Source organism: Chiloscyllium punctatum, chromosome 2 (genome assembly GCF_047496795.1).
Source record: "Chiloscyllium punctatum isolate Juve2018m chromosome 2, sChiPun1.3, whole genome shotgun sequence".
Taxonomy (NCBI): domain Eukaryota; kingdom Metazoa; phylum Chordata; class Chondrichthyes; order Orectolobiformes; family Hemiscylliidae; genus Chiloscyllium; species Chiloscyllium punctatum.
Window position 1 is genome coordinate 66172519 of NC_092740.1, and position 22454 is coordinate 66194972.

Sequence of the window (22454 nt, forward strand, 5' to 3'; positions counted from 1 at the left end):
CACTCCCTCAGGCAGTTCATTCCAAATACGCATCACCCTCTGCTCAAAAACGTTGCCCCTTACGTCTCTTTTATATCTTTCCCCTCTCACCCTAAACCTATGCCCTTTAGTTCTGGAATTCCCCCATCCCAGGGAAAAGACCATCTGAGTTGCTGAGAAATCTGCAGGATCTGATTGGTCCGCATCTGCTATTTGCTGTGCTCTATGAGCATTGACCCACAGTTTGTTTGTTAAATCACATTGATTCTGGACCTAAGTTCTGGGTAATGCAAGATGGAGGATGGGAAAAACTTCTGGCTGGAACAGCTGCTCCTTTTTTTGAGGTATTTTAGGTGCTGGAGGTGATTTCCTCGAATTCCAGGAGCAGCAATTACTGTTTTATATGCTGTTGCATTGTTTTGCAACTTTGGTTTTAAAAGGGAGAAGAACAGACAAAGCAAGTACATGGTGAGGACTGTGCAGAAGAGAGAGAGAGAGAGAGACAGTGCTATTTTCTGGGTCTGTGGATTGAAAGAAGCAAAAATAGCCCTTAGTAGAGTGATATGCTCTTCTTGTCAGATGTTGGAGTTTAGGGAGAGTTACGGGTTACTGAGGATTATATCTGCAATAAATGCCGTTGGTTGCGAATCCTATCAGATTGAATGGATCGGTTGGAGAGGCAGGTAGAGGCAATGAGGAATTTACAAGAGCAAAGGGATGTGATGGACGGCAGTTATAGGAAGGGGGGAAAGTCTCAGATACAGTCACATAGATGGGTTAACTCCAGGAAAGGTAAGAGAGGTAGGCAGGTAGTGCAGGAGTCTTCTGTGGCTATCCCCATATCAAACAAGTATGCTATTTTGGAAAATGTAGGGGGTGATGGACACTCAGGAGTATGTAGCACGAACAGCCAAAGTTTCAGCTATGGAGACTGGCTCTAATGCAATGGGGGTATGTTGGGTTCCAAGAGATCAATTGTGTGAGGGGATTCTGTAATCCAAGGTACAGACAGACATTTCTGTGGCCAGCAGCGAAAAATCAGAACGGTGTGTTGCCCCCCTGGTGCCAGGATCAAGGATGTCTCAGAGAGGGTGCAGAATGTTCTCAAGGGGGAGAGGGACCACCAGGAGGTCATTGTCCACATTGGAACCAACGACATAGGAAGGGAAAAGGTTGAGATTCTGAAGGGAGATTACAGAGTTAGGCAGGAATTTAAAAAGGAGGTCCTCGAGAATAGTAATATCTGGATTACTCCTGGTGCTACAAGCTAGCGAGGGCAGGAATAGGAGGATAGAGCAGATGAATGCATGGCTGAGGAACTCGTGTATGGGAGAAGGATTCACATTTTTGGATCATTGGAATCTCTTTTGGGGTAGAAGTGACCTGTACTAGAAGGAAGGATTGCACCTGAATTGGAAGGGGACTAATATACTGGCAGGGAGATTTGCTAGAGCTGCTCAGGAGGATTTAAACTAGTAAGGTGGGGGGGGGGGGGGGGGAGGAGGAGACTCAGGGAGATAGTGAGGAAAGAGATCAATCTGAGACTGGTACAGTTGAGAACAAAGGCAAGTCAAACAGTCAGGGCTGGCAGGAACAAAGCAGAGAACAAGGTGAGACTGATAAATTAAACTGTATTTATTTCAATGCAAGGGGCCTAACAGGGAAGGCAGATGAACTCGGGGCATGGTTAGGAACATGGGACTGGGATATCATAGCAATTACAGAAACATGGCTCAGGGATGGGCAGGACTGGCAGCTTAATGTTCCAGGATGCAAATGCTATAGGAAGGACAGAAAGGGAGGCAAGAGAGGAGGTGGAATGACATTTTTGATAAGGGTTGGCCAACAGTGTGGAAACAAGCCCTTCAGCCCAACAAGTCCACACCGACCCTCCAAAGAACAACCTATCCAGACCCATTCCCCTACACTTACCCATGACTAATCCACCTAACACTATGAGCAATTTAGCATGGCCAATTCACCTAACCTGCACATCCTCCCACCTAACTGTGGGAGGAAACCGGAGCACCCGGAGGAAACCCACGCAGACACAGAGAGAATCTGCAAACTCCACACAGACAGTTGCCTGAGGCAGGAATTGAACCCAGATCCCTGGCGCTGTGAGGCAGCAGTGCTAACCACTGAGCCACCGTGCCGACCATAATTCTATTAGAGAGGATATTCCCAGAAATACATCCATGGAAGTTATTTGGGTGGAACTGAGAAATAAGAAAAGGATGATCAACTTATTGGGATTGTATTATAGACCCCTAATAGTCAGAGGGAAATTGAGAAACAGATTTGTAAGGAGATCTCAGCTCTCTGTAAGAATAATAGGGTAGTTATGGGAAGGGATTTTAACTTTCCAAACATCGACTGGGACTGCCATAGTGTTGAAGGTTTAGATGGAGAGGAATTTGTTAAGCATGTACAAGAAAATTTTCTGATTCAGTATGTGGATGTTCCTATTAGAGAAGGTGCAAAAGTTGGGAAATCAGGCAGAGCAGGTGACTGAGATGTCAGTGGGGGAGCACTTTGGGGTCAGCGATCAAATTCTATTAGTTTTAAAATAGTGATGCAAAAGGATAGACCAGATCTAAAAGTTGAAGTTCTAAATTGGAGGAAGGCCAATTTTTGATGGTATTAGGCAAGAACTTTCAAAATCTGATTGAGCACAGATGTTCGCAGGTAAAGGGACGGTTGGAAAATGGGAAGCCTTCAGAAATGAGATAACGAGAGTCCAGAGAAAGTATATTCCTGTTCGGGTGAAAGGGAAGGCTGGTAGGGAATGCTGGATGATTAAACAAATTGAGACTTTGGTTAAGAAAAAGAAGGAAGCATATGTCAGGTATAGACAGGATAAATCGAGTGAATCTTTATAAGTTTATAAAGGCAATAGGAGTATACTTCAGAGGGAAATCAGGAGGGCAAAAAGGGGACATGAGATAGCTTTGGCAAATAGAGTTAAGGAGAATCCAAAGGGTTTTTATGAATATATTAAGGACAAAAGGGTAACTAGGGACAGAATAGGACCCCTCAAAAATCAGCAAGGCGGCCTTTGTGTGGAGCCGCAGGAGATGGGGCAGTTACTAAATGAGTATTTTGCATCAGTACTTACTGTGGAAAAGGACATAAAAGATATAGACTGTAGGGAAATAGATGGTGACATCTTGAAAAATTTCCATATTACAGAGGAGGAAGTGCTGGATGTCTTGAAACGCATAAAAGGTGACAAATCCCCAGGACCTGATCAGGTGTACCCGAGAACTCTGTGGGAAGCTAGGGAAGTGATTGTGGGGCCTCTTACTGAGATATTTGTATCATCGATAGTCACAGGTGAGGTGCTGGAAGACTGGAGGTTGGCAAACGTGGTGCCACTGTTCAACAAAGGTGGTAAGGACAACCCAGGGAACTATAGACCGGTGAGCCTGACATCAGTGGTGGGCAAGTTGTTGGAGGGAATCCTGAGGGACAGGATGTACATGTATTTGGAAAGGCAAGGACTGATTGGGAATTGTTATCATGGCTTTATGCATGGGAAATCATGTCTCACAAACTTGATTGAGTTTTTTGAGCAAGTAATAAAGAGGATTGATGAGGACAGAGTGGTAGATGTGATCTATATGGACTTCAGTAAGGCATTTGACAAGATTCACCATGGAGACTGGTGAGCAAGGTTAGATCTCATGGAATACAAGGAGAACTCACCATTTGGATACAGAACTGGCTCAAAAGTAGAAGACAGAGGGTGGTGGTGGAGGGTTATTTTTCAGACTGGAGACCTGTGACTAGTGAAGTGCCACAAGGGTCGGTGCTGGGTCCACTACTTTTCATCATTTATATAAATGATTTGGATGTGAGCATAAGAGGTAGAGTTAGTAAGTTTGCAGATGACACCAAAATTGGAGGTGTAGTGGACAGCGAAGAGGCTTACCTCAGATTACAACAGGATCTTGATCAGATGTGCCAATGGGCTGTGAAATAGCAGATGGAGTTTCATTTAGATAAATGTGAGGTGCTGCATTTTGGGAAAGCAAATCTTAGCAGGACTTATACACTTAATGGTAAGGTCCTAGGGAGTGTTGCTGAACAAAGAGACTTGGAGTGCAGGTTCATAGCTCCTTGAAAGTGGAGTCACAGGTAGATAGGATAGTGAAGGCGGTGTTTGGTATGCTTTCCTTTATTGGTCAGAGTATTGAGTACAGGAGTTGGGGGATCATGTAGCGGCTATACAGGGCATTGGTTAGGCCAATGTTGGAATATTGGATGCAATTCTGGTCTCTTTCCTATCGGAAAGAAGTTGTGAAATTTGAAGGAGTTCAGATAAGATTTAGAAGCATGTTGCCAAGGTTGGAGGATTTGAGCTATAGAGAGAGCTTGAATAGGCTGGGGCAGTTTTCCCTGGAGTATTGGAGGCTGAGGGGTGACCTTACAGAGGTTTATATAATCATGAGGGGCATGGATAGGATAAATAGACAAAGTCTTTTCCCTGGTGTCGGGGAGTCCAGAACTAGAGGGCATAGATTTACGGTGAGAGGGGAAAGATATAAAAGACACCTAAGGAGCAACTTTTTCACTTAGAGGGTGGTACATGTATGGAATGAGCTGCCAGAGGAAGTGGTGGTTGCTGGTACAAATGCAACATTCAAAAGGCATCTGGATGGGTATACGAATAGGAAGGATTTAGAGGGATATGGGCTGGGTGCTGGCAAGTGGGACCTGACTGGGTTGGGATATCTGATCAGCATGGACAGGTTGGATGGAAGGGTATGTTTCCATGCTGTACAAGTCTATGACTCTATGAGTAGAACATTCTCTTAGGAAGTACCTAGGATTTCAAATATTGTCTGCTTTAAACAAAAAGGGTATGGTTCCTAAGTAGATCAGGTATTGTCTAGTAACATAACTGAAATTCAGAGTATTATTTTGTACACTGAATGGCAGGAAACATGTTGAAGAATGTTTCAAATTCAAGGCCTGATTAACTGAAGACATTGTGCCTGATTTCAAAGAACAATATTATTACCTAAGGCGAAATCCCACAGCTTTATTCTTGAGTGTTTTGAAAAAAGTAGCAAAGGTACCTGCAATATCTATTTATTTAGATTAGAATAAAAACTGGGATAAAACTGTGGAAAATGTCACATAATCAGGGATCATAATGCTGGATGTCCCGTCATCAGACCTTCACAGTCAGACCTTCAGGAATACCTGTAGCCAGACAGGCAACCTTTGTAGTCAGAAACAGATGGCTCTGGTCAAATGTCTGGCAGTGCAGGAGCCTCTGGAGTGACACAACTGATTGACCCCGACCCCAAATAGTCAGTCAATGAGTACACTGCATTTTCTTCTACCCAGAATTGATAATTAGACAGTTATACTCCAAGTCCTCAGAAGGTATTAAGAAGAATTGTTTCAAATGAAAAGCAGAATCGCTTAATTGACTGTTATATTCACATTCATTTTTTACTATAGCAATGTTTTAAATTCTCAGAAAATAAGAGGGTACACATCCTTTTGCTGACACAATAAAAGCTTTCGACAATTATTTTAAGACTCAACAGATTTCTTGAAAGGGCAAGGTTTAACATAATCTTCCAGGAGAATCCATTGTCAATTTTACTAATGATCTTTACAAACATGAGGATATGGAATCTAGCAATGAGAATAGAAAAGAGAGTGAATTGTTGCCAGAATTGTCTTTGTTCAATCTATTCAAGTCCAAAGAAGATCCAACTTTGTAGAAAGTAATTCAAGTCATACTGAAGGCCAGAAAAATCCCAGTCAAATTCTGAAAAGTGAAGAACACTCTAAGCAGATACATGAAAAATAAACACAAAAAACTGGTGAACCAAGCAGGGTGAGGCACTGCTACCTCGCAGGGTCAAGGACCTAGATTTGATTCCACCCTTGAGCAACTGTCTATGGAGTTTGCACATTCTCACCGTGTCTGTGTGGGTTGCTTCCAGGTAATCTGGTTTCCTGCCACAGTCCAAAGACTTGCAGGGTAGATGGATTAAGCATGGTAAATTCCCCAAAGTTTCCAGGGATGTGCCGGCTATGTGGATTAGCCATGGCAAATGCAGGGTTATAGGGATGGGGTAGCTCTTGGTGAGATGATCTTTGGAGGGTTGATGTGGACTCAATGGGCTGAAAGGCCTGCCTCCACACTGCTGGGATTCGATGTAGAATTGTAAATAGTTATGCTTTAAACTGGCTAACCAATTCCAAGATAAAATAGAATTAATGTCTAAAACACTGCTATTCAGCATTTCTACCTGGATACAAGGATACATGTGTTTCACATTGCCGCAGAGTTGGGTTTTCATATGCAGAACGTGCAGACTGAACTATTGTAGTATTGGATTACAGGGTCACATAAGAGATATCCCTGAACTGCACAGACATTCTAGTCTTCCAGGATCTGAGAAAGGGGGTAGATAGACGGGGCAAGTCACAGGGGGAAGAATGAAGATGGTATTGACAGAATCATCGATAGTCACAGGTGAGATGCTGGAAGACTGGAGGTTGGCAAACGTGGTACCAATGTTTAAGAAGGGTGGTAAGGACAAATCATGGAACTACAGGCCAGTGAGCCTGATGTTGGTGATGGAGGGAATCCTGAGGGACAGGATGGACATGTATTTGGAAAGGCAAGGACTGATTAGGTATAGTCAACATGGCTTTGTGTGTGGGAAATCATGTCTCACAAACTTGATTGAGTTTTTTGAAGAAGTAACAAAGAGGATTGATGAGGACAGAGCGGTAGATGTGATCTATATGGACTTCAGTAAGGCATTCAACAAGGTTCCCTATGGGAAGATTGGTTAGCAAGGTTAGATCTCATGGAATACAGGGAGATCTAGCCATTTGGATACAGAACTGGCTCAAAGGTAAAAGACAGAGGGCAGTGGTGGAGGGTTGTGTTTCAGACTGGAGGCCTGTGACCAGTGGAGTGCCACAAGGATCGGTGCTGGGTCCACTACTTTTTGTCATTTACATAAATTATTTGGATGTGAGCATAAGAGGTACAGTTAGTAAGTTTGCAGATGACACCAAAATTGAAGGTGTAGTGGATAGCAAAGAAGGTTATCTCAGATTACAACTGGACCTTGACCAGATGGGCCAATGGGCTGAGAAGTGGTAGATGCAGTTTCATTCAGAAAAATGTGAGGTGCTGCATTTTGGGAGAGCACATCTTAGCAGGACTTATATACTTAATGGTAAGGTCCTAGGGAGTGTTGCTGAACAAAGAGACCTTGGAGTGCAGGTTCATAGCTCCTTGAAAGTGGAGTTGCAGGTAGATAGGATAGTGAAGGCGGCGTTTGGTATGCTTTCCTTTCTTGGTCAGAGTATTGAGTACAGGGGTTGGTAAGACATGCTGCGACTGTACAGGACAATGGTTAGGCCACTGTTGGAATATTGTGTGCAATTCTGGTCTCCTTCCTATCGGAAAGATGTTGTGAAATTTGAAAGGTTTCAGAAAAGATTTACAAGGATGTTGCCAGGGTTGGAGAATTTGAGGTATAGGGAGAGGCTGAACAGACTAGGGCTGTTTTCCCTGGAGTTTCGGAGGTTGAGGGGTGACCTTATAGAGGTTTACAAAATCATGAGGGACATGGATAGGATAAATAGACAAAGTCTTTTCTCTGGCGTCGGGGAGTCCAGAACTAGAGGGCATAGATTTAGGGTGAGAGGGGAAAGATATAAAAGAGACCTAAGGGGCAACGTTTTCATGCAGAGGGTGGTACATGTATAGAATGTGCTGCCAGAGGAATTGGTGGAGGCTGAGACAATTGCAACATCTAAAAGGCACTTGGATGGGTATATGAATGGCAGGGTTTGGAGGGATATGGGCCTGGTGCTGGCAGGTGGGAGTAGATTGGGTTGGGATATCTGGTCGGCATGGACTGGTTGGACCGAAGGGTCTGTTTCCATGCTGTACATCTCTGTAACTATAACTGAGTCTGGAACTGGCCAAAAATGGCATTGGTATTTCCAAAACAGGAGGAAATTTCTGCTCATCCTATATGAGACAAACAGCCTGATATTTAGGTATCAATAGGATGTCATTTATGACTTAGGTAACTGCTATTTTGGTACAAAGGCAGAGGCTGTAACCTGGTTAAAGAGATTTAAATACTGTATGAAGGCCTATGAAAGATGACACACAGAGGGCTTTGGGTATGAAAGCGAAGTTGGAAATGGGAGGGGTGGTTTGCAAGGAAAGTGTGATCATGAACCAGTACAGACATGATGGGTCAAACAGCTCCTTCTGTGCTGTAAATTCTATGATTCTATAATCACGCTGAAGTGTGAGTGGAAGCTTGCACTCAAACTGAAACAATCAAACTTATGAGAACTTAAAATGAGGCTGGAAATATTCATTTAGCTTAAGCTAGAAGAAGAAAATTGTGGAAGGCAGTACACAGTTTAAAAGTTACCAGGCTGGGAATGGAAATGAATTGTGTGTGTGTGTGAGTGGTGGTGGGGGGGGGGGGCGGGGGGAGTAAATTCCTGAGAACCAAAAATCCTTGCGTACTGATTTTGGAATAGTCTGTCTATTTTTCTTTGTAATTATATTTATTAGCAAATTTTTTTGACTTTACAAACATATAAAATTATTGAAAAATCAATAACAAATATCTGTATAATAAAAAGAGAAAAAAACACAAATTATAATATAACTACTATCTGCCAACTACTAACCTACCCTATAATACAAAACAAACCCTAACACTGTGCAAAGCAACACCAACAAATTAGTGAATAACGAATAGATTAAAAAAACAAAGAAAAGCAAAACAAAACAAAAAAAAACACAAAATTCAGAACAGCTATGCTTGGCGCAGAGCTTCCAAACAAAGGAACGGGAGCATTGTATATATACCCGTAATAACCCAGGAGACCCCCCTCCAGGGCACAGGGCTTGACAAACCCAACCATCCTGGTTAAACAAATGCCATAGTTAAGATAACTGACAAATCAATATCCAAATAACTCAAGTAGGGCTGCCAAGTCTTATAAAAATGGTCTGTTGTGTGGTGCACTATGTTTGTTAAAAAGTCCAAGGGAATGTGCTCCATAATTAATTTCTGCCATCCCAGCAAGCCCGGCGGGTTTCTCAGACACCCAGTTCATCAGAATATTCTTCTGTGCACAGTATGCAAGAATATTAAATAGTTTCTTCCCATGCCCATCTAAAGATGGTAAATTCTGTAGACCTAAGAGGAGAGATATTTGGTCTACTTTGACTTCAGTCCCCAAAACCCTCCTTATCTCTCCCGCCACAGCGCTCCAATAAACACGGAGCCTGTGGCATTTCCAGAAGCAATGGGTAAGAGTACCAACACTTATTTTACATTTGGGGCACACTGAAGATGCCCCTTTTTTAAACTTTGCCAGACAGTCTGGTGCCAGATGAGCCCTGTGCAGAACTTTTAACTGCGTAGCACATGTCCTATTACAGATTGAGATCTTTCGAGAATTGTCCCATATGTTCTCCCATGTTTCAGAAGAGATCTCCACTCCCAGCTCTTGCTCTCAGACCTCTCATACCTGTTAATATCCTGCCATGCCCTGCCACCCAGCAAGCGATAGAGGGCACTAACCAAAAGGGGATTGGGGAGCACGCTTTTTGATAGGGACACTGAATACTTCCCAGGCCTATCCCCATATTTGAACAGCCTTTGTCTAGCAAAAGCAAGTTCTTTCTTTGTGTTTTGTGTCAGTATTGAATTCAAGGCAGCCTGGAAAGCCGTGATCCGCTGTAGCTTAGTCACCGAAGGCTGCGCAAAATGTGCCGCTTCGGCAGCTTTCAACTGCGTCGCAAGTAGACGCTGCTGTTCCTCCTCCTGTCATTTCCAGCGAGCTGAATAGGAAATAGCTAATCCCCGAGCAAAGGCCTTAGCAGTCTCCCATAGCATGGATGGACTACTAGCCGTGCCTGAGTTGATAAGTCAAGAATTCCTGAAACTCCTTCAAAAAGTATTCCACAAATTTGGAATCCTTAAGGAGAAAAGGGTCCAAATGCCAGTGCCACAAACCTAGCCCCTCACTCCTGGCCTTAACCTCCAAATGTACTGCCGCGTGATCAGAGATAGCTATATTGCCAATTTTACAACTCATAATCGAATCCAGGAGGGTCAAGGGAGCCAGAAGGAGGTCAATCCTCGTGCGACATTTATGTGGGTTTGAAAAAAAAGTGAAGTTCCTGCTGGTAGGGTGAAGTCATCTCCAAATATCCACCTGCCCAAACTCCTCGCATAAGTCAACTACTTGCTTGGCCTCCAAAGAAATAGTTGGGGGCCCACAAGGCATCCTGTCCACTGTCAGATTCAAAAGACAATTAAAATCCCCCCTATAATAATGTGCCGTGTTCCAAAAGCACTCAACTTCGAGAAAGCACGAATCAAAAATTTGAGAGAATGTGCCGGAGGACAGTAGACATTTAAAATGCCGTATTCCTCCCCATGTATCAGGGCTTTAAGTATCACAAACTGTCCCTACTCATCTTTTACCTGCTCTAATAATGTGAACAGAAGATTTTTTCTGAATAAGTACCACCACTCCCTTACTTTTAGTAGTAAAGGATGAAAAGAATACCCGGTCATAACCCCCCTATTGTAATTTCATGTGTTTCTCATCATCAAGGTGGATTTCCTGCAATAAAACGATATCAACCCTTTCCCTCTTAAGGCTAGAAAGCACTTTTCTTCTTTTAACAGGGAAATGACTTCCCTTAATGTTCCAGGTTCACCATTTAATAAGACACTTAGCCATATACCCTTTCAGAGACCCTTGAACCCCTCAGAGGGAGAACCCTGCTTACAAAGCGTCGAGCCAAGTAAATAAAGACTCATAGAGTCGAAGAACTATATTTACAAAAACTGCTCCATCATAATTATAAACAACTATTACTACCAAAAGACTACAAAGAAAACCAACTATAAAACCTTGAATTGAAGACTCTTCTCCCTGCCCATAGGGGGCACTCACCCTACCCATCCCCTCCTTCACAACTCCTTCAAACCCAGACTGTGCCCCAGCCTTCGGCCAGAAAAAAAACAAGGAGATAATCCTAAAATCAACTGAAAAAAGACCAAGTTAGGATGAGCACTTCATCCATCCCAGGCTTCATGTCACCCCTACTTGCAACTAAAAGAGAAACAGAACAAACAAAAAAAAGGGAGACAACAAAGAACATCCACAAAATTTCCCATCAGAAAATCCAGTTATTAAAAAAAAGGAACAACTTATTCCAAGGTTTCCCTCCCTTTCCAAAAAAAGAAATTATTCAGTAGAAAGAAGACAATAAAAAAGAAGGGAAAACATGGGGAAAGAAGGAAAAGATCAAACATTAACCATATTCTTCAGGCCAATCCATCTATTTTAAAGTGTCCAAAATGTTTTTAGCTTTATCTGCTGAGTCAAATTTATAAACTGAGTCCTCATGGCTGAAATGGAGCACTGCGGGGTAGCTCATAGAGTATTGGATGCCCAGGTTCCTCAGCCTCTTTTTAACTTCATCGAAGGACGTCCTCTTTCTAATTAAAGCTGCTGAGAAATCCTAGAGAAACATGATTTTTGACCCCTTGTACAGCAGTGCCTGTGGATCTATTCCCAGTAACCTCGAAGCTTCTATCACTTTTTAGTTTGTCTTTATATGAGTGGAAATGTACTAGGACCAAGCAGGGACGCTGCACTGGGCCTGACCTATGCACCGTAACCCGATAAGCACTTTCAATCCGCAGCCTGTTGGACTCGATGTGAAGGACGAAAAACTTCAGCAGCCAGCTTTCAAAGAAGCTGACTGGCTGCTTGCCTTCCGGGAGCCTGACACTTCGGAGATTTTCGAGGTCGTCAATATTGTCTCGCAAGGCCCACACCTCTCGCTCCAGCACCAGGATCCGACTGGATGAGGATGCCATTGCAGCTTCCGAGGCCTTAATTCAACCCTCCACCTCCTCCAGCTGCTCCCCGAGTCCCTGGAGCCCGAGTCACTGGATCTCCTGCTCATGCTTCTGCAGCATGGATGCAATAGTTTGGACTTGGGCACGAATCTCCCCACGGATCTCCTCAATCGCAGCCCCAACTTTCAAGGTAAGTCTCTTCATTGCTGCAGCCAATTCCTGTGAGTCTGTCAGGTCCCCGGGGGGTCCAGGAGAGGCTAGTGCTGCTTCTGCAGTCTCTGGTGTGGTAGGTGCTGCAGGAGAGTGTCCTCCCTGCTGCTGTTTGCTCGCTCCTTTTCCCTTTGGCATCCTTCCCACTCCCAAATATTAACAATATGTGTTCTGTAAGGTTTTAAACTAATAATCCCACCACATAAGTGGGCCAGGGATGGTAAAAAAACACCAGTTTGCCTTGACTGTTAGGCAGAGCTGTCCACAAAGTTCTACAGAATCGCCACCATCTTGCCGAGTCCAGTTTGTCTATTTGATGGACAAAACAAAGTAGATTGCTGCTAGATTTTCTGTTAGATTTAAATGTTAATTAGGAATCATTTCTGTAATCTAAAATATAGGTCATCTACTGAATAAGTTTAATCAATGGTGAATTTACAATAAAATCTTAAAATATGAAGTTTTGTACATTTGTTTCACATATTCACTGGAAGTTCACATTTTTCTTAAATGTTATCAGTCTCATTTGGGGTGGCGTGGTGGCTCAGTGGTTAGCACTGCTGCCTCGCAACGCTAGGGCTCTGGGTTCGATTCCTGCCTGTTTGTGTGGAGTTTGCATATTCACCCCCATGTCTGCGTGGGTTTCCTCCCACAATCCAAAGATGTGCAGGTCAGGTGAATTGGCCACGCTAAATTGCCCATAGTGTTAGGTGTGTTAGTCAGGGGTAAATGTAGAGTAGAGGAATGGGTTTGGGTGGGTTTCTCTTCGGAGGGGTGGTGTGGACTTGTTGGGCCAAAGGGCCTGTTTCCACACTGTAGAGAATCTAATCATTATCATTCATAATACACTCAATTAAAATCTGTGAGTTCTCATTTATATCCGTCTGCCAATGAGTACAGTTTACTTTCATCTCTACTACTTATCTCGTCAATATATTGGAAACTTCTTTCAATTATCCTCTCAACCTCTCAACTAGAAGGGGAACAATGAATTGGATATAAAAGCAGTGTTTTTTTTAACAGTTCATCACAGTTTCCTTGCTGTTGTAGTCTAAGCCAACATTTATAAAGCCTTGGATTCCTTTTCAAGCAGTTTTTCAATCATGTTTCGATTCCAGCTGATGCAAATATTGGACAAATCAGATCCCAGACTAAAATCTGTCTGAATTTTTTTTAGTGAAATGTGAGATTATTCATCATGCACAAACCAGATAGTTTAAGGACCATGATTATAAAGATTGTTCTGAGGGGCTATGACAATGACTCAGTGTACTGAAAACAACAAATGTTGGAGATCACAGCAGGTCAGACATGGAGAGAGAGCAAGCTAACATTTCCATTCTACATGGCTCGCTCTGATGAATTTACTAAACTGGAAATGTTAGCTTGCTCTCTCTCCATGTCTGACCCGCTGTGATCTCCAGCATTTGATGTTTTTATTACAGATTCCAGTAATTTGCTCTGATTCAATGGACTGAATGGCGTCCTTCTGTGCTGTAAATGATTTAATGACTGAATAAAATTTTGAAATCCCATTGGTATTCAACTTACTTCATTACCCTAAAAAGTGCCATTGGTTATATACTTATGTTCAGGTCTGCTTTCTGTTTACTATTTAATGTACTGTCATTTCGTTAAGCTGGCTTGAAGTTTCTCAAGTTTTATAGGTTGATTTGAAGGAATCCTCCACAAGTCACATATGACACTACCTCCATTGGTGCTTAAAATCCTGAAGAACTTTAACAGATCTATGAGGCTCCACATTAGCATTCTTCTGACAGGACTGCCAGTCTGAAAGAGCTTGTCGAATGAGGTTGGTGACATTATAGATCTTCACATTTGAATAACAACACTTTTTGATTGGTTTGACTAAAATAAAATAACTTATTTCATAAATTTAAAATTAGTCTACAACCACTCGCCTCTTGTCGGGTAAGCTGTAAAGGCGGAACTGAAGTGGGAAGCTGGGCTGCGGAGGTGGATCGTGCGGACACTTATTGTTGTGGGACCGAGTGGAGCGTGCGGTGGTGGCAGCGCGAGCGGAGGGGCCGAGGTAACGGTTAGTCGGAGGAGAGTCATGGACGGGCGCAGAGGGACCTGCGGCTCTCTGCATGAGGTCCTGTTCTAATGTCGAGTCCTCTTACTCACCCGTTCCGTTTCCGGTTTTGATTTAAATACACTGAGGTTGTAGACCCGGAGGCATGGCACAGGCAATGGCCGAGCCCCTGGCGTCGTCCGGTCAGCAGCATCAGCACCACCGCTGACAGAGTGAGAGCGACCGGAGTGGGGAGGGGGGAGGGCGGGATGGAGGGGGAGGGGGAGGGGAAGGAGGGCGGGATGGAGGGGGAGGGGGGGTGAAGGAGGGCGGGATGGAGGGGGAGGGGGGGTGAAGGAGGGCGGGATGGAGGGGGAGGGGGGGTGAAGGAGGGCGGGATGGAGGGGGAGGGGGGGTGAAGGAGGGCGGGATGGAGGGGGAGGGGGGGTGAAGGAGGGCGGGATGGAGGGGGAGGGGGGGTGAAGGAGGGCGGGATGGAGGGGGAGGGGGGGTGAAGGAGGGCGGGATGGAGGGGGAGGGGGGGTGAAGGAGGGCGGGATGGAGGGGGAGGGGGGGTGAAGGAGGGCGGGATGGAGGGGGAGGGGGGGTGAAGGAGGGCGGGATGGAGGGGGAGGGGGGTGAAGGAGGGCGGGATGGAGGGGGAGGGGGGTGAAGGAGGGCGGGATGGAGGGAGGGGGGGGGGGGGAAGGAGGGCGGGATGGAGGGGGAGGGGGGGGGAAGGAGGGCGGGATGGAGGGGGAGGGGAGGGGAAGGAGGGCGGGATGGAGGGGGAGGGGGGGGGAAGGAGGGCGGGATGGAGGGGGAGGGGGGGGGAAGGAGGGCGGGATGGAGGGGGAGGGGGGGGGAAGGAGGGCGGGATGGAGGGGGAGGGGGGGGGAAGGAGGGCGGGATGGAGGGGGAGGGGGGGGAAGGAGGGCGGGATGGAGGGGGAGGGGGGGGGAAGGAGGGCGGGATGGAGGGGGGGGGAAGGAGGGCGGGATGGAGGGGGAGGGGGGTGAAGGAGGGCGGGATGGAGGGGGAGGGGGGGTGAAGGAGGGCGGGATGGAGGGGGAGGGGGGGTGAAGGAGGGCGGGATGGAGGGGGAGGGGGGTGAAGGAGGGCGGGATGGAGGGGGAGGGGGGTGAAGGAGGGCGGGATGGAGGGAGGGGGGGTGGATGGAGGGGAAGGAGGGCGGGATGGAGGGGGAGGGGGGGGGAAGGAGGGCGGGATGGAGGGGGAGGGGAGGGGAAGGAGGGCGGGATGGAGGGGGAGGGGGGGGGAAGGAGGGCGGGATGGAGGGGGAGGGGGGGGGAAGGAGGGCGGGATGGAGGGGGAGGGGGGGGGAAGGAGGGCGGGAGGGGGGGGGAAGGAGGGCGGGATGGAGGGGGAGGGGGGGGAAGTAGGGCGGGATGGAGGGGGAGGGGGGGGAAGTAGGGCGGGATGGGGGGGGAAGGAGGGCGGGATGGAGGGGTAGGAGGGCGGGATGGGGGGCAGGATGGAGGGGTAGGAGGGCGGGATGGGGGGGGAGGAGGGCGGGATGGGGGGAGAGGGGGAGGAGGGCGGGATGGAGGGGGAAGGAGGGCGGGATGGGGGGAGAGGGGGAGGAGGGCGGGATGGAGGGGGAAGGAGGGCGGGATGGGGGGAGAGGGGGAGGAGGGCGGGATGGAGGGGGAAGGAGGGCGGGATGGGGGGAGAGGGGGAGGAGGGCGGGATGGAGGGGGAAGGAGGGCGGGATGGGGGGAGAGGGGGAGGAGGGCGGGATGGAGGGGGAAGGAGGGCGGGATGGGGGGAGAGGGGGAGGAGGGCGGGATGGAGGGGGGAGGAGGGCGGGATGGAGGGGGAAGGAGGGCGGGATGGGGGGAGAGGGGGAGGAGGGCGGGATGGGGGGAGAGGGGGAGGAGGGCGGGATGGGGGGAGAGGGGGAGGAGGGCGGGATGGGGGGAGAGGGGGAGGAGGGCGGGATGGGGGGAGAGGGGGAGGAGGGCGGGATGGGGGGAGAGGGGGAGGAGGGCGGGATGGGGGGAGAGGGGGAGGAGGGCGGGATGGGGGGAGAGGGGGAGGAGGGCGGGATGGGGGGAGAGGGGGAGGAGGGCGGGATGGGGGGAGAGGGGGAGGAGGGCGGGATGGGGGGAGAGGGGGAGGAGGGCGGGATGGGGGGAGAGGGGGAGGAGGGCGGGATGGGGGGAGAGGGGGAGGAGGGCGGGATGGGGGGAGAGGGGGAGGAGGGCGGGGAGGGGGAGGAGGGCGGGAAGGTGGGTGAGGGGGAGGGGGAGGGGGAGGAGGGCGGGAAGGTGGGTGGGATGGGGGGAGGGGAAGGTGGGTGGGATGGGGGGAGGGGGAGGAGGGTGGGATGTGGATGGGGGGAGGTGGGATGTGGATGGGGGGGGAAGGTGGGTGGGATGGGGGGAGGGCAGGAGGAGGGTGGGAAGGGGGAAAAGAGGGTGGGATGGAGGGCATGATGGGGGGGTGGGCAGGATGGAGGGATAGGGGATGGTAGGATGGAGAGGGGAGGATAGGCTAGGGGTGTTGCAGGGTGAAGGAGACAGGATGGTGCGGGAGGTAAGGCATTTGGAGTGGTGACATGAGTTCAGAATCTCAACTCTTAGTATTATGCTGGATTGAACGTTAAGATGTTGGGTCCCATTTGCAAATGGATATACCTTTTTTTTTAAAAGAAAAACACTATTGGATAAAAATCCAAGCCTGTATGCTGTGTTGTTAATGTTTCATCCTCCCATCAGTACAGTAGGAATATTTAAGATGGGGAGTAATATTTTTGTGGGGAGGTTCACTAATGTAATTAGGGAATGTTTTAAGTTAAATAAATGTGGAATGTGTGATCACCAATCCCTAGAAGTAGAAAAGTGCAAAAAGATGCATAAAATATGTTGGACAGTACTAGGGTAGGATGTAGTACTATATTAAATATAAATGGACTAAGAAAGCCTACAGAGAATTCAGAAACAGGTTTATAGTCTGTATTCATAAATATACTTGAGTGATAAGTTAAGTTGGTGAGCCAAAGGCACAAATGGCAGGATGACATAGTGACAATATCAAAAATATGCATGAAAATGGTGAAGACATGGCATTTAATATACCAGGGTGTAAATTGTTCAGCAAAGGTAAATAAGGCAAAAAGAGAATTAGGGTGGTAATATTGATTACGAAAAAGAATAGTACAGCACAGGACTAGACCCTTAAGCCCGCCAAGCCTGCATGGACACATTGTGCCTTTCCATACTAAACTGTCTTCACTTACAGGATCGGTATCCCTCTTACCTTTCCTGTTGATTTATTCACCCAGGTACTTCTAGAATACTGCTGTTGTGTCTGCTTCCACCGCCGTCTCTGGCACTCACCACTCTTTGCATGAAAAGCTTGCCTCACACATCTTTTCTAAATTCACCCTCCCCCTTTGCACCTTGAAACTGTGTCCCCTAATAATTGATCCCTCCAACCTGTGAAAAAGCCTCATACTTTCCACTCTACTCATGTCATTCACAATCTTATAAACGTCTATCAGATTACCCCTCAACCTCCTGCATACTAGTGAAAACAAACCCAGTCTGTTTAGATTAGATTAGATTCCCTACAGTGTGGAAACAGGCCCTTTGGCCCAACAAGTCCACACCAACCCTCCGAAGAGCAACCCACCCAGACCTATCTCCCTCTGAGTAATGTGCCTAACTCTATGGACAATTTAGAATGGCCAATTCACCTTTGGATTTTTGGATTGTGGGAGGAAACCAGGAGCACCTGGAGGAAACTCTCACAAACGTGGGGAGAATGTGCAAATTCCACACACTCGCCTGAGGCTAGAATCAAACCTGGGTCCCTGGCGCTGTGAGGCTGCTGTGCTAACCACTGAACCACCCTGCTGTCCGAACCATCTCAGTCCTTTCGTCACCATGCTAGATAACATCATCAGTGAGCCTTTGGCGAAGCATGGGGTTCTGTCCCACTTGCTATTTGTGTGTCTTGGTTGTGGTATGTGACATCGTTTCTGGTTCTGTTTCTGTTTCTGAGAGGTTGGTAATGGGGTCCAAATTTATTTTTTTATAATGGAGTTCTGGTTTCAATGTCAGGCTTCTAGGAATTCCTGTGCATGTCTTTGTTTGGTCTGTCCAAAGATGGATGTATTGTCCCAGTTGGATTGGTGTCCCTCTTCATCTGTGTGTGTGAATACCAGTGATAGTTGGTTATGTCTTTTGATGACTAGTTGGTGCTCATCTATCCTGGTGGCTAGTTTCCTTTTCCTGTATCCAATGTAATGTCTGTTTGCAGTTCTTGCAGGGTATGTTGTATATGCCGTTCGTTCTGCTGGCTGTGGGTACAGGGTCCTTTAAATTCATCAGGAGCTGTTTCAATGTGGTGGTAGGTTTTTTAGGCCAAGGGGCTGGAGTAGTCTGGTTGTCATCTCTGAAGTGTCTTTGCATGGTAGGATGGTTAGAGTCTCTGGGCATGTTGTCTTCCTATCTCGGTCTGTTGTGTAGGAATCAGAGACTGCACTTATCGGGTAACTGTTGTTCCTGAATACATTGTAAAGGTGTTTTTCCTTGGGTTCTTGTAGTTCCTGGATGCTGCAGTGTGTTATGGCCCATTTAAATAATGTCCTGATGCAGATCAGTTTGTGGGTGTTGGTTTGGTTGTTCCTGTAGTTGAGTATCTGGTCAGTGTACATGCTTTCCTGTATATGCTGGTCTGCGGCTCTCCATTGACTTTTCGTTCTACTGTGACGAGTCAGTTATTGTTCTCTTCCTCTTTGGTGAATTTTATACCTGTAAGGGTGTTGTTTATGTGCTCATGGGTTTCTTCTAGTTTGTTTCGTGATGACAAAGGTGTCTTCCACACAGTGGGCCCAAAGCTTGGACAGTTCGTTCTAATCTCTGCATAACTGCTTCTATAAGTCTTGACATTGGTGCTCCCATAGGCATCCAATTGATTTATTTGTAGATCTTGTCGTTGAAGGTGAAGTGGAGTGCGAGGCACAGGTCTAGTATTTTGAGGATATTGCTGATGGAATTAGTGCTGCCGGATGTTTGTGTCCTTAATTCGTCTAGCTGTAAAACCAGTGTTTTCAGTTCATGTTGCATTTCAACATGGACGGTTTTAGGTTTTGAGTTGTTGCAAATGGTGCTGGTCAGCTGAATCATCAGCAGACATCCCTGCTTCTGACTTTATGATGGAGGGAAAGTCGAAACAGCTGAAGATGGTTGGGCCTAGGACACTACCCTGAGGAATTCCTGCAAAGGTGTCCTAGAGTTGAGATCTCACTGACCTCAAACAACCATATTCCTATCTGTCAGGTATGACTCTAACTAGCAGAGAGTTTGCCTCCAATTCCCATTGATTCCATTTTTACTAGAATTCCTTGATGCTACATAGAGTCAAATAGAGTCACTCTCATCTCATCTCACCTCACCTTTGGATTTCAGAAATTGTGTCCATGTTCGAACCAAGGCTCGTGACATCAGGAGCTGAGTGTCCCAGCTGGAGCCTAAACTGGGCATCAGTGAGAAGTTGTTGCTTGATAGCACTGTTGATAATACCTTCCATCACTGTACTGATGAGTGTAGACTGATGGGGCATTAACTGGCCAGGTTGGATTTGCCCTGCTTTTTGTGTATAGGACACTCTTGTGCAATTTTCCACATTGTCAGTGCTGTAACTGTACTGGGACACCTTGGCTAGGGGAGCAACATGCTCTGGAGGACAGGTCTTCGGTACTATTGCCAGAATATTGCCTTTGTGACTATACTATGACTTCGAGGTTTTTTTTCTCCAGTTTCTTTTAGAGAGAGAGACTGGGGCTCCAATATTGAAAAGGCTTTGAGAAGATAAACAACGTGTGAAGCCTTGGGTGTTTTAAGTTAGGACAATAAAAACAACCTGAATGGATGTGGTCAATCTACCACCCACAGAACCAGGATTAATAGTTTTAGCATTCAGCAGAAGCTGCTGGGGTTGTGAAAGAAGCTGCCACATTTCTCCTTGCTACGGCTGAAAACTGGAGATTTCTCTCTCTCTCTCTTTCTCTCTCAGTATTGTCTTTTGATGTTCTATCCTTCTAGACTGTTTCACATGCAGTTTCCCAATCTGTTTGCTGAATTTGCCTTTATGGGATGTTACTATATTAGAATAGTTAATTAGTAATAGTTACTGTTTCTGTTCTAAGTTTTCCAATAGAGTTAAGTTATTCCAAGTTTCTCTTTCTTCTGTTGTATTTTAACTATATTATTTGAATAAATTGTGTTTTGCTTAACATTGAATAGTTTGACGAATTGAATTGCATCTGGAACACAGCACCTGACACTTACCTTTAAATAGAAAACGTTAGGGTCTGATCCATAACACTTTGCAGTATCCTGTGCCTCCAGCTGCATCTTGATGTTGATGTTGAGTGAATTGAACTGACTAAAGACTAGCCTCCATTGTACGGGGATTACTGGAGGAGGTCTAGATGGATCGTCTACTTGGCACTTCTGGCTAAGACAACTGCAAATGGTTCAGCCTTTATCTTTTGCACTGATCTGTTGTGCTTTTCCATCATTTTAGGATGTGGATATTTGTGGTGCTTTCTCCTCTTGTGAGTTGTTTAATTGCCCACCATCGTTCATGACTGGATGTGACAGGACTGCAGAGTTTAGATCTGGTTTGTTAGTTTTGGGATCACTAAACTTTGTGACAATTGCTGCAATGCTGTTTGGCATGCAAGTAGTCATGTTTGCTAGCTTTACTAAGTTGCTACCTCATTTTTTAAATATGCTGAGTGCTGCTCCTGGCATGTCTCCTGCACTTTTCGTTGAAGCTTCTCTTGATAAGAAGATGGTGACAGAAGATTGAGAGCAGCAAATATGACATGCCTATTCAGTAACAGCTAATAGTTCCAAGTTGGTTTATTTAACATTTATGATGGGTCAGATTTTTGCAGCCATAATGAGGGGAAATAGGTCAGTGGCCACTTGGAGAGAATAGAGTTAATTGAGGAAAACCAACACTGATTTTTAAAAGGTATGTTTGACCCAGCTAATTTGTGTTTTTTTTAACAACATAGAGAAGGTTTATGAAGAGAATGTGGTGAATCTTGACTCCATGAATTTTACAAATGCACTTGACAAAAGTATTACATAAAATCCAGTTAACATAATTGAGGCAAATGGAATAGAAGAATCATTCTGCAGTTGATTTCATTTTTAAAAGTGGCTTCATGACAGAAAACTGTGATTGTAGTGGATGATTGTTTTTCACTTTGAAATGTGGTAGATTGGTGTTTCCTCAGGGTCAGTGCTGGGACCACATTTTGCTGGCTATGGATGAATTTGATTGTAAAATATGGAGGAAACATTTAAACTTGATATTTTACAACCAGCTAAACTGAATCTGTACCTCACCATGTTGTAGGTCTGCTGCCACCATTCTTTTTTTTTAATGACAAAGCATGCTCTGTAGATTCTGTCTGGTGTGGTAGAGGAAGATCATGTACTGGTCTAACTAGAAGAAGCTCTTCTGTTGAACAAGTATTGCATTAATTTCAGATTATATTGATAATGACAAATCTTAGGTCCATAGTTAGCCTAGATCAACAAGTGGGGTTGAGCCTGTGAGCTTTGACAGAATGTATTGAAACAGATTTACTAAAAATATTTCCTTAAAAGGGGAGCTCCTGTACAAAGAGGGGACCAAAGATATTGTTCTTTGGTAATGTCCAATAGATTCATGGAAAATCGAACATTTTATAAATTTTTATTGGAAACTGTAATAAATCCGCAAGCCTGACTGGAAAGGAACATTATTTATTGTTGAATGCCAAAATAGAGCCATGTAGGCCAGTTTGTAAAAGAATTTGACTTAGGCTGCCAGGTAGGTTAAATTTTTTGCTGAAATTTCGAGTCTTCACAGGCAGTCGGAAAAATGACTGGGCTAAATCAAAATTGAGTTGGAGGGGGGAAATGAAGCACTGACTCCCCTTTGGTATCCACATCTCTCTAAAGGCATTGAGAACATTGGACAAATGTATGCTCAGGGTCTGCTTTTTTTAAATATTTGTTTTCTAATCAAGTTGTCCAAAGATGTTAGTACACACCTCTGGAGCCAGTGGGACTTAAATCTGCCCTTCTGGTTTAGAGTATGGACAATACCACCACATCACAAGGCCCCAGGTCAGCTTTACATTTTTGTCTAAACCTGTTCAGCCATGTTATGAATAAGGGCTCAGGTGATGACTTCTAGCTGGGTAGGTCTAGTACCAGAAGAGCACATCACCAACCAGCTCCACAGGGAGATTAATTTGTGATTTGCCATGGCCATGGACCTTG

The 22454-nt window shown here is 45.9% G+C and overlaps 1 protein-coding gene across 1 annotated transcript in view; it reads left to right on the forward strand.

Moving 5' to 3' along the window:
- The first annotated feature begins 14088 nt into the window (after positions 1 to 14088).
- Positions 14089 to 22454, forward strand: part of ppip5k2 (diphosphoinositol pentakisphosphate kinase 2) — a 159047-nt gene continuing 150681 nt past the window's right edge. Inside the window, exon 1 of the mRNA XM_072583617.1 lies at positions 14089 to 14217. The gene's annotated coding sequence lies outside the window, so the exon portion shown is untranslated. The remainder of the gene's footprint in view (positions 14218 to 22454) is intronic.